Consider the following 12,959-nt stretch of genomic DNA (forward strand, 5'->3'; position numbering starts at 1 on the left):
GTGTTGTGCTAGGTCCTGCAAACACATTTGTCAGTAATAGGAAAGCTCCCTCTCTTTCTCCTCTTCCAGTCTTTCCATAACTCCCAGACATGTGATCTGTGTTAACAAGCTCACAACGCAAAATTGCAACTTTTTCAGTTCAATCTTGTAAACAGGAGGGAGTTGGACTGAGGTCTTAAAACGATCCCCAGACACCCTAATGCATGCTCAGATTTTCAGATTGCCAAGTACCCACCCTCCTAACAAACCCTTCAGCCCCTTGCTCCAGAGTTTCTGCCCAGATTTAGGAACTCAGCTCTAGGCTCTTACTTTGGAAAATTTTCTTAACTCTCCTCATAGACAAGTTGGCTAGGCTCTCTCTTTTATCAACTACAGCAATTTCCTTCTGCCTAATTCTGACAACTTGTATTTGGAATTGTGTTCTGACTAAGTGTCTTCAGACTTCATTTTGGATGTATTTGTCTGTTCCAGGTATCTGGCCATTGTTCACCCACTGAAACCACGCATGAATTATCAAACAGCAACCTTCATAATCACCTTGGTCTGGACTGTCTCCATACTTGTAGATATTCCATCTGTGTATTTTGCTACTGAAACGGTGTTATTTATAGTGAAAAACCAGGAGAAAATATTCTGTGGTCAGATTTGGCCAGCTGACCAGCAGATGTACTACAAATCATACTCCCTCTTTATCTTTGGCATTGAATTTGTTGCACCTATCATTGTGATGACCTTGTGTTACGCCAGGATATCACGGGAGCTCTGGTTTAAAACCATACCAGCATTTCAGACAGAACACATCAGAAAGAGGCTTCGATGCAGAAGAAAAACTGTTATGGTACTGATGTGCATCCTGACTGCCTATGTTCTCTGCTGGGCACCCTTCTACGGCTTTAAAATTGTCCATGACTTTTTCCCCACCATCTTCGTGAAAGAGAAGCATTATCTTACTGCTTTTTATATAGTTGAATGCATTGCTATGAGTAACAGCATGATAAACACCATGTGTTTTGTAACTGTAAAAAATAACACCATGAAGTATTTCAAGAAGATCATGTTACCGAGATGGAGATCGACATATAATGGAAGCAAATCTAGCTCTGATTTCGACCTGAGAACAAGTGCAATGCCAGTCACAGAGGAGGTAGACTGCCTAAAACTGAAATAAATTTTCTGCAGTTTGAATCTCACATATTTCGGAGAGGGGCTAAAGAGGAAATAATGCCTTCTCAGAAGCTTCTCTCTTGTCTGTGGGAATACCCACCGTTGGTGAGAGCCCTCTAAAAGCAGCCTACTATGTATTTCCACCAGAACTCTTTTCACTGGACTGCTGTATAACCCCGTAACTCTGACTGATGCTGTGCTTCAGTTCACCCATCTGTAAATCTGGGAGGTAGATACTCATTTTACAGTTGTTTAAAATTTAAGATGAACAAAAAAAAAAAAATCTATGAATGCATTAAAGCATACTACAATGATGTAAGAGTTGATTGCTGATCCTAGCAATGATGCCTCTTTGTTTCTTCTTAAGAGAAATCTCTTAACCCCTTGGAGCTTATCTTTTGTACCTTTAAGATATTTGGTGTCCTTTTCCTTCTGCTCATAAGAGGAAGGAAGGCAAAAAAAGCCCATTTTGCTTCATGTCACTCTTTATCTTCTCAGTTTACCCCTCATGATTAAGCTCCTCAAAGTCTACAGATCACCAGCTTTCTATGGTCCAATGTGCAGCATGCTCTTATGAAAGGCACATTCTCTACAAAGGTAAATACTGCTTCACAGTCTAGTGAAAACCTCATCTCTTCCTGTGACACCTTGCTTAAAAATATTCTATCAACATTCCACTCTGTAGTTTTATGTAGAGTGCTGACTCTGTTTATTATGTATTTGGAAATGGCACAGCTACATTTTGAAGGGATGTTACCTTCTCTCACCTCCAGGCTATGGCCAACTTCTGCTGCCTTGATTCGCTGAGCTCTTCAAAGAATCAATCACAAAATCACAGAGGTGGAGAACAGCAACTCCAGATTGTCTAGTCCACCCCTCGGCTCAAGCAGGGTCAGCTAGAAGAGGCTGCCCAGGACTGTGTCCAGCTGGGCTTTGACTGACTCCAGGGATGGAGACTCCACAGCCTCCCTGGACCACCTGTGCCAGTGTTCAACAGTCCTTGCAGTAAAGAAGGGTTTTCTTATGTTCAGATGGTATTTCATGGGTTTCAACTTGTGTTTCAGCTTGGTTTGCAGAGGGACCCATATAAAACTATAGCATGCTAGTGGGAAGAAAAACACCCTGCTGAACCAGATCTAGACATTTTACCAAGCCTGTGTACAACTTCAAAATAAAGTACAAGTAGGGCCAAAATAGCATAGAGATCTTGAGATGATCTGTCTTTCTGCAACCAATGGAGACAGACTCTAGGCTTCCACAAGCCAGTCAGTGGTTGAGTTGAGTAGCTCATTGTCTGGTCAAAGGTGAGGCAACAACTCAAGATGAATTGTGCATTGCTTCCCCCAGAGCTGTTTTTACTATTCTGATTTTATGCAGCTCCAGGATGGGTGTATCTTAACTGATAACTGTGATAAAGCAGGTGACAGTAGCAGTAATACCTACTCATTTAAACTACACATATCATGGACTTTTGTGTACTGAAATCGAGTCTTTTCTATCGTGATGACAAATGCTTCCTGTTTTAAAGTATGTGGTACCACCTACTTTTGGAGTAAATGGCTTTTGTAAATAATTTGTCTATTTGTGTACTTAAAGTGAGAAACAAATCTTGCTAATAAAAGAGTAAACATGGAGTAAATATCAACATTGTGAACTATGTTTTAGATTTTCCCCTTAGCCACAGTTTTCCTACTCAAGTGACTAATGTCAATTCTCCCATTTCTGCTAAAGAAAAACTACCAGGCCGACCAATTAAGTTTAATGCAAAAGGATATTCAAATCCATTAAAGTGCTTAAATCCTCTCGTCATTAGCTGCTCTTAAAATATACACATTGGAAAGGGTATCAAAATTTCCTCTGTTAGGCAAAACAATTACTGAAATCATTCTTCAAAATGACAGATTAGAATAGGGTAAGTACTAAATCCATTTGTTTCCCAGCATGCCAAAGAAATTTAAAGGACCAGAGAGTTGCAGTATTCCATCATCAAGAGGCTTAACCTTGGAGTTTCTCTTGAAATCTCAGGGTTTCTTCTGAAGCTGCACCCATATTTATCTCCTGAAACCTGCACTAGTTATTGGGGATCAGCTAGCAATACTACCTGTTATTAGAGTGTCCTGATATTCCTTTCACCTATTTTTCCTAGACTTTTCCTGGTGCGACAAAGCCAAACAAATCACAATTTTCCACACCTGGAAATCTACCTCAGGCTGAGTTATTAAAAAAATAAAAAGCTCATCCCCCACCAAGCAATATAGTGCCAAGCAAAAACCGGGGAAAGAATTGCTTTACATTTCTGGAAATCACTTTGAGAGCTCCAAGAGACCTCTTCTGGTCTGGCCTGCCCAGTGTTCTCAGACATCACCACATCCCTGTCCCTGAGAAGGGCAGTAAAGCAGCAGCTGCCACAGCCCATTTTGTGGATTTAGGTTTTGGGGTCCGCAACATTGCTGTATTTTGACATTTTGGGGTCTTCTCAGCAGCAAAGCAGTGTTTCAGCCTGAATGACTGGATAGGGCAGGAGAAAAAACTGTGCTTTGCCCTCAACTGCACTTGTTGTGAGCAGCATCCCCAGAAAGAGGGGGATTCCTACCCAGGAAGGGTGGCGGTCTCCTGTTCCCTGATCAGAGTAGCCAAGCAAGTCCTTAGCCTGTGTCTGCACCAACTCCAAACACCAAAAAATGGTCACGGGCTTCACTTTCAGGGACCAATGTCTGCTCCTAAACTGAGCTCCAGCAACCAGGGGCCCAGGCAGCGAGCCCAAGGACCTTGCATGGGAACAGAAACCCCATGGAGGATTTTTGTGCCCACAGAACTGATTTCATCAAGGGAGTAATGGGGTACATTACCTAGGGGTACCTACATTGGCCAGGGCCTGCCTGCCACCCATGACTACAGTTAAATGGAGAATTTAGAAGACTCTTAAAGTCACTTAAAAACTCCCTTTAAGTGCAGAAGTGTGCAGCTGGCCAGGTCCTGACCTGAGTGGCTCCCTCAGGCAGCAGGGAACAGACAGTCCAACCAGAGTAGCTGAGGGAGGGGGCCAGACCCCACGCTCCATATAGTGAGTTGTGCAGGAAAAACTAAAAATAACAGAAAGGCTTTTTTGTACCCACCCACACAACTCAGGCTAGGGAGTGTGGGTGCCAGTGGGTGCTCCAGAGATGGGTGCTCCCTTGGCTCCCTCTCAGGTGGGGGCTACCCTGCTGCCTCCTGCCCGGCTGCTCCCTGCAGAATGCCTTCACACTTACACTGACCAGCAACATTCAGTGAGGGAATTGAATGTGGATCGCACCTAACTGAAGCTTTGCTTGCAAGAGCCATGCTTAAACAGAGAAAGAAAAGCACAAGCTGGAAGGCAGCATCTGTCGCAGAGGAGAAGCAGCCCCTTCCAGCACAAGCTCTTACACACTGGAAGGCACTAAAAACTGCAGCGAGACCTCCACAGCCATCAGCTGCCTGCTGTTTGCTCCACTGGCACAGCAGCAATAAGGACTTCACCACGCAGGAACTGTGGGATGTGTCAAGGACAAGCAGTAGGTGGGGGTGAGGTATCATCCTCCTGAGAGCTGTTAGCAGGGTTTAGATAACCATGCAGTGAATAACCAAGTCTCAGCTGTGGCTTGCTACAATTTTTATTGCTAAAAGCAAAAATGTAGTGCTATCATGCCTGATTCTAGCTCAGCTGTCCTCCTGTGGCACAGCTCCCAAAACCATAGGCTTGTTTCCTTCTGCAGCAGCTCCTCCAGGGATAACTGAAGGTAAAATCCAGTCCCTGCTCCTTCACACTGGCTCTCTGAAAAATAAAAAAAACCAGGTGTAACTAAAAACTAAAATGGTGACCCTGAACATCTAAGAGAGGATTAAGAAAAAGCAGTTATTCTCAGCAACAGGCACTGAGAAAATAAAGTATGTATTTTAATAAAGCAAGAGCATGAAAAGAAACTCCAACCATTGCCCCTCTGCCAAAGGAGGATGGCCTGCAAGACCCCAGAGTGGGTCACAGTAGCCAGGCCATGAAATTTCCCTGAAGACTGACTCACTCACTCAGCAGCTCAGACTTAACTGAGCTCCTTCTTTTCTGAGCCTGGCAGCCTTTCCTGTGGCAACAGCACCCTCCAGCTGCTGCCTCTGCAGCACAGCATCATACGCCTACTGCACTGCCCTGGAAACTGCACCACCTCGCACCAGATACCTTGGTGACAGGGACATACAGATATTCCCAGGATTCCTGGGCCTCCAAAAAGTAGCAACAGATGCTCCAGCTTTTGTCACTCAGGCACCTAGGCACTTACCCATCACTTCTGGTGTCTGAATTCTCCCTCGCTCCCTGTGTCGGCAGGGCTGTGACCCTCACTGGGTGCTTGGGCTACCCCCTTTCAAAACACTGGATATCATCTGCACTGAAAAAACAACACCATTAAGCAGAAGCAAGCAGAATTGAGATAAGACAAGAAACTACTCCCTTGGACTCACCAGAGATCCTCTTCTCTCTTACGCTCTGTTAGGATCCTGTTCTATAGACTCCACCCTAACACACGTTGCCAGGAACAGTCCCCAAACCACCAATGAGACGGGCAGCACTGCAGCTTCCAAAGTGACCTTCCTAATACCATCCAGAGCAAGAGAAGGAGGAACAAAACCTGATATAAAGCCACCACAAGAATCCTGAATAATAAGAATCAACACTGAGCACGAAGTTGCTCAAAGCACAAAGTCACCTCCCTCAAAACCAGGACTTGGTAAAACTGACAGAAGAGAAGACACAAAGATGGTCACAGTCCCCAGAAAAAGACACCCCTGAGCTCAAAAGACCACCAAGGAACATAAAAAGCCCATGTAAACTCATCAACCTGCTCACCCGCTGGTTCCAAAAGAAAAACATGGAAGGTAACAGACAGAAAGCATGCATCACAGAAAACATGTTGAGGCACAGCAATAAAATCTGGGGGTGTAGCATCCCGAAAAAGCCAAACGCTGAAGCGCTCCAAAGACACACAGTGAAGTGCTCCAGACAGCAGGGTGATGAAGGGCTACTACAGGGCCACGTGTTGAAGAGCTCCAATAAAAGACAGGTGCGGAAGCGCTCCAAAACAGCGAGGCAGTGAAGCACTGCTCCACGATGGTGCCATTAAGCACTCCAACATACACCAGGCATTGCAGAAATCAAGAAAAAAGCCACAGGGTGAAACACCCCAAAAAGAGCCATGTGGTGGGTGTCTCCAAAAAAGCCCAACAAGGCAGTGTTCCCCAAAAGAACAGGTACTGAAGGACACCCTCCAGGGCTCCCTGGAGAAACACTCCGAAAAATCACAGGTGATGAAGAGAGCAGGAGAGTCAGACAGTGAACAACCCCCTAAAGCAGGGTGGTGAAGGAACCCTCCAGGAGGCTGTGATGAACAAGACCTGGGTGGCGCAGTGAAGGACTCCAGAAAAGCCAGGTCACACAGAGAAAGGCTACTCCAGGGTGGCATGGAGAAGGACTCCCAAGAACAGCTGGGCAGCACAGGAAGGACTCCAAGAAGACTTGGGTGGCACAGTGCAGAACTCCCAAAAAGACGCAGGCAGCGTCATGCAGGCCTTGTCAGGGGTGGCACAGTGACAAACTCCAAGAAGAGCCAGGAGGGACAGTGAAGAGTTCCTCCAGACTGGCATGATGAAGGACCCCCCCAGTGTGGCCTGACGAAGGACTCCTCCATAAGGGCCTGGGAGGACTCCTCTGGGGGACAATGATGAAGTACTCCAAGAAGAGTCCGGTGCACAATGAAGGACTCCTAACGGGCAGCATGGTGAAGGGCTCCTCCGGGGAGGTGCTATGAGGGGCTCCTTTGACAGAGCACAATGAGGGGCTCCTCTTGGGGCAGCACAGTGTAGGGCTCCTCTGGGGCAGTGTGACAAAGGCTCCAAGAAGAGCTGACAGAACACTGAAGGGCTCCTCCAAGACTGCACATTGAAAAGTTACTCCAAGTGGCATAATGAGGGGGTCCTCTGGGGCGGTGCAAGGAGGGGCTCACCCAGCGTGGTGTGATGAAAGGCTTCTTCAAGACAGCGCAGTGAAGGGCTCCTCGAGTCTGAACAATGAGGAGTTACTCTGTGATGTGGGGCGCCTCCAGGTTGGCATGATGAGGGGCTCCCTATGGATCTGCGTGATGAAGGTGAAGCGCGGAAACAAACTCTACAACTCAGAAAGAGTTACAAAGCAGGCATGTTTATTCCAGCCGGGGTGCAAGGGGATTTCTTCACAAAGCTTGCACACCGTCTCTGGCAAGTAGCCAGATATTTATTACAAAAAACCATACATATTCATTTGGAAGGGCTGGGTTATTACAATTAGTTCGGGGAATAGGTGTGATTCTTAGAATTATTCAAGGAGAGAAGTATGTGGTCCTCTTGCAGTGTCCTGCTGTTAAGCAAAGTCCAGATGTCTCCTTCCTCTTCATTAATTTTTCAACTTGGCTTCCTGTGCATGCTCTCCGGCCCTTCGGTTCCTCTCCAGGTTATAGAGTCGGCCTTTTACCTGTTTGTTTTGTTAATTGGAACTTTTGTGTCTGTTAAGATGTCCCAGAAAGTAAGTCCTTTAGCTGGTATGTCTCCCCCTTTATCTCAAAGACAGGGATTAGTTTACTATCTATCCTGTTTTCTGTAAGAATGTTATCTACTTAACATTGCCTGAGGGCTAGGACTCCTTTAGCTTTTTTTTTTGCTTTCCTCATATCAATTCCCCCCTTTTCTTTTACCTGTGCAAATTCTTTTGCTATATCATGCCATTCCCTTAAAGGGTTTTGGCCAAGTATGCACCTACAGTCCCTACCCATAATCCAACCATGTTGATAATCAGTGTCCATCCTTTCATTGGAAATATATAATGAGCCGGTTTAATGTTGTGTACAGGCCCATCCAGACCTCGAGCTCTGGTCCCTAGGACCAATTCCCGCAGCTGTTTTTGTAGGCTGATAACATAATTAGTTACTATTTCATTCCCAATCTAAATGGATGCCCCCCGCCTGTATCATATATGGTTTCCTATATACTATTTCAAAAGAACTTAATCCCTCCTCAATTCTGGGTTTGGTCCCGATTTTAAAAAGTGCTAAAGACAATGATCGAGGCCAAGGTAATTCGACCTCCTGACCTAGTTTTGTAATTTACTTAAGTGATTCATCTTCTCTACTTGACCACTTGCTTGTGGACTATATAGAATATGCAACTGCCAGTCTATTTGTATGATCAATGCAAGTAATTGTTTTAACCATTTGAACCTTAGTAACCATGAAGTAAGCTTGTTCCATATTTCTTCAAAGTCTAAAGAAGCATTGTCTTTTCATATCTCCTGCAAAATACTTAATTATTGCAATATTATTCCTAAATCTACATTTATTTTTCCTGTTTCACCTATGTGTGTACAACAACTATAATTCACAACTGTGCTCAATCCCCCATGTGAGGCCAACATCATGTTTCACTGTCAGCACTTCAGATTGAGAAATTATTTCATTCAGTAACACTTATTACTTCTGCATGGGAATGCATCTGGCCAACCTGAGAAGGTATCTGTTAACACTAATAAGTACCAACACCCCCCTTTTCTTGGGAGTTCAGAAAAATCTATTTGCCAGTGTTGTCCTGGACTATTACCTTTCACTATAACTCCATTTTTAATTTTACTTGATGTGTTTGGATTGTGGTTTTTGTTTTGTTTGGGGTTTTTTTAGTAAACAGCATAGTCATCTTACTGGTTTTTCAATTTAACTGCTTGTATAGGGCATCTGCTCCCCAATGTTTTCTTATGTTCACCTAAATGTAACTTCTATTGTATGTTGGAAGGCACTGTTATTTGCCCATCTGGAAAATAAACCCATCCATATTTTTCTTTATTACCCTTTAGATCATTAATCAATTTTTGATCCTCCTTTGAATATTTAGGTTTCAAATCTGAGTTTAAGATTGAAAGTTTTACCATCTGGGACCAAAGCTAATGCTATGGTTGCCATTTCTGCCGCCTGTCTGGCCTTTCAATCTGCCAAATTATTTCCAATTTCCTGTTCAGTGTTACCATTTTGATGCCCTCAACAATGCATGATGGCTACTTTTTCAGGGAGTTTTATGGTTTCTAGCAGCCTTAAAATTTCCTCCGCATGTTTTGTTTTCTTTGTGCTGTGAATAATCCTCGTTCTTTCCATATGGCGCATGAGCATGTACTACTCCAAAAGCATATTTCTAATCTTAACCTTTTTCCCTTTTGCCAGTTCTAAAACTTTGGTCAAGGCAATTATTTCAGCCTTCTGAGCAGAAGTCCCTACTGGCAACGATTTAGTTTCTATTACTTCGTCAGTGGTGATCACAGTGTATCCTGCCTTACGGTTTTCCCTGTTTTATGAAGCTGCTTCCATCCATGAACCAGGTGCCTTCAGCATTCTCAAGTGGTTCTTCTTTTAAGTCAGGTCTACTGGAGAAAATGGCTTCCATGATCTCCAGACAGTCACAGGTTAAAGGCTCTGATATGGTCCCACTGAGAAAAGAGGCTGGATTCACAATGTTCGTGGTTCATAATTGGCACCAACCTGTCATTCCAAGGAAAGTTTGGAGTTCTTTTGCCATTCTGGGTTCACGTGTGCGACAGATGGCCTCTTTCCGTTCTCAGCTCTGTTGTTCTTCAGGAATACCAAATCCTAAGTAGGTCACTTGCTTCTGGACCAGTTGAGCTTTCTGTTGAGATACCCGATATCCACTAAGTCCCAGGAAGTTAAGCAAACTGACAGTCCATAGTACACAGTCTTCCTTCATCCTTGTAGCTATGAAAAGGTCACCTACAGATTGTAGTAAAATTCCTCCTAGTGAGGGCAGAGTCCAGGTTTCAAGTTCTCAGGCCAATTGATTCCCAGAGATAGTGGGGCTGGTTTTAAAACCTTGTGGTAACACTGTCCAGGTTAACCGTTTTGGTTTCGGTTGGGTTTTTTTTCCTCCCTGTATCAGGGTTTCCTCATTCAAAAGCAAATAGCTTCTGGCTTTCTTTTTTGCTTTCCTCATATCAAAGGGGTCCTACGGATCAGCACAGTGAAGGGCTCCTCCAGGATGGTGCGACAAGCTGATCCTCTGGGCTTCTTGTGATGAAAGGCTGAAACGGCACAATGAGGGGCTCTTCTGTGGAGGTGTGATATGGGGCTGATAGGGATCGCTGCAGAATTGGCACGGTGAAAGCCTGCTCCAGGACACTGAAACTGTGAGTTCCTCCAGCACAGCATGATGAAGAGCTGCTCTGGAGTGGTGCAGTGAAGGCCTCCTCTGCAGCAGAGTGATGAAGCGCACTTCCAGGGGACCATGATGAGGGGCTCCTCTGAGGCAGTGTGGTGAACAGCTCCTCCAGGGCGGTGTGAGGAAGGACTCGTCCGGGCAGCACAATGAAGGCCTCCTACTGAGCAGCAAAGGGAAGGGCTCCTCGGGGAGAGTGTGCTGAAGGGCTACAAGAAGACCCAACCAGCGTGGGGAGCAGCCCCTCTGGGTGGGGATGATGACATGCTCCTCTGGCATGACACGGTGAACTGTTCCTCTGGTACAGCGTGGTTGAGGAATCCTTCACTACAATGTGGTGAAGGGCACCTCCAGAGCAAACCAGTAAATGCCTCATCCAGACAGGCATACATGGGGAAACATACGATATGTACGACAAAATACGATACACACGACAGGCAATACAATAAAAACATATATTACATACCTTACCATGCAATGCATAACAGAGAGAAAATAAAATACATACCATACATAAAATTCAACATACACGATATGATAAGTATCAAACCAAACAGTAAAATACAATATATATAATAATTACAAAACGTTCAAGACGAAACAATAAAAAATACAGCAAAATACATACCACACAATATATGACAAACCATAAAATACCAACCAGATAAACATCAGTATAAAAGTAATTACAATCCAAAAAATGATACACAATACATTACACACTACAACAAGCTACATCCCATATTCACAACTAACACAATACACATGATGCACAAAATGACAGATAAAATACAAGATAAAATATCATTAATAAAACACCATAAATACAATGCAATACAAAACAGCATATAAAACACAAAAGATGATCCAATAAAAAATAATATAACAACCACACTCCGAAGAAGGGATGAAAATTGGATCCTCTGGGGCTGCACGGTGAAGGCCGCATATGGAGCAAGACTCGTCCAGGACGGCGTGATCGAGGCCTCCAAGAAGAGCTGGGATGTGCCGTGCAGAGCTCCTCCGGGGCGGGGCGACGATGGCTCCTCCGCGGCGGCGCAGCCAAGGCGAAGGGCTCCTCCGCGGAGGCAGACGTTACAAACCATACCATACAATACCGTACCCACGATACAAGACAGACAATACCCTACAGACCACACCATAACCTACAGACCTTACCCGACGGTGCAAACCACACCTGTCAGATAACACTACACACAACCCACAGACAGGGAATCACAAGACAAAATACAAGACAGACAATCCAGCCCCAAATCCATTACAATACACACACAGGTACTACAAAACACAAAACACATTACAATGCCAAGTACATCACAAAATCTACAGTGCCAAAAAACACAGTATGTCCTCTACAAGAAGGAGCACGCCATACCATACAGAAAAATGCACAAAATAATGCTCAAAAATACCACAAAATACATTACAAAGAAAAATAAGTTTCTGTACAAAATACATAAAAAGCAACCCAAAATACAATAAATATTACATTACCAAAGAAAAATTGCCATACACAGTATGTTAGAAAATAAAATACATACAATGCAAGGGAAGATACAAATCCTCCAATACATTCAATGCTGTACAGTACATACCATAAAATACCACACAACCAATAAAACAGACGATACAGTGCAAACTACATGGGATACAATTAATGCCATTCCATACCTACAGTGTGCAATAGGATATAAACCAGAACACAATACATGGAGTATACGAAATGCAACACATACAACACATCAAATATATAACACAAAAATCTGTACAGAGAATACGTACAAACAATACAATACCCACAGTGATACAGAGGATACTTAACCTAGGATACATTCCAGACCATAAACACACACCATACCGTACGTACAAGAACATCGATACCAAACCCCAATCATACAGTACAACAGATACCATGAAGAGCCTACGACACTTACCAAAATACAAAATAGAATACACAGATGACATGAAATCCCATCCCATACCATACACAAGTCAAAATAATACCCAAAGGACTACATATTCTAACACACAGAAACACGATGATCCATACGATGCAGATGATGCATACCATACCGTAATACATCACAACTCATACAATACCGTAAATACCAAAGCAGATGCTACAACACAATGCACCCTGCAGTACAGACCTCTAAATACCGTATGATACAAGACGCAGAGTAAAACATACCCACTAACAATACAAGACAAAGTACCACACGGCCAATGCAGTACGGCAGAAAGGACGCACAGCACCAGACAACAGAAAAACCCAGACCACACTTACCAGACAATACTTACCCCACGGTCTGCAGAGGGGCGCCTGCCTGCCGCTCCGGCGGCACTCACCAAAGCCCAAAACTCTCTCACGAGGCAACACGCTCAAGGGCTCCTCCCCCACAGGGGTGATGAAGAGCTCACCAGGCACAACGGCAGTGAAGGGCTCCTCCAGGGCAGCGTGCTGAAGGGCTGCAAGGAGACCCACCCAGCGTGCGGAACAGCTCCTCTGGGGCCACCGTCATCAA

At 44.3% G+C, this 12,959-nt stretch overlaps 1 pseudogene; it reads left to right on the plus strand.

The window, feature by feature from the left end:
* Positions 1-431: 431 nt before the first annotated feature.
* Positions 432-1,168, plus strand: LOC141955701 (prokineticin receptor 2 pseudogene; annotated as a pseudogene).
* The last annotated feature ends 11,791 nt before the right edge of the window (positions 1,169-12,959 follow it).

The sequence above is a fragment of the Athene noctua genome, unplaced genomic scaffold (genome assembly GCF_965140245.1).
Source record: "Athene noctua unplaced genomic scaffold, bAthNoc1.hap1.1 HAP1_HAP1_scaffold_417, whole genome shotgun sequence".
NCBI lineage: Eukaryota > Metazoa > Chordata > Aves > Strigiformes > Strigidae > Athene > Athene noctua.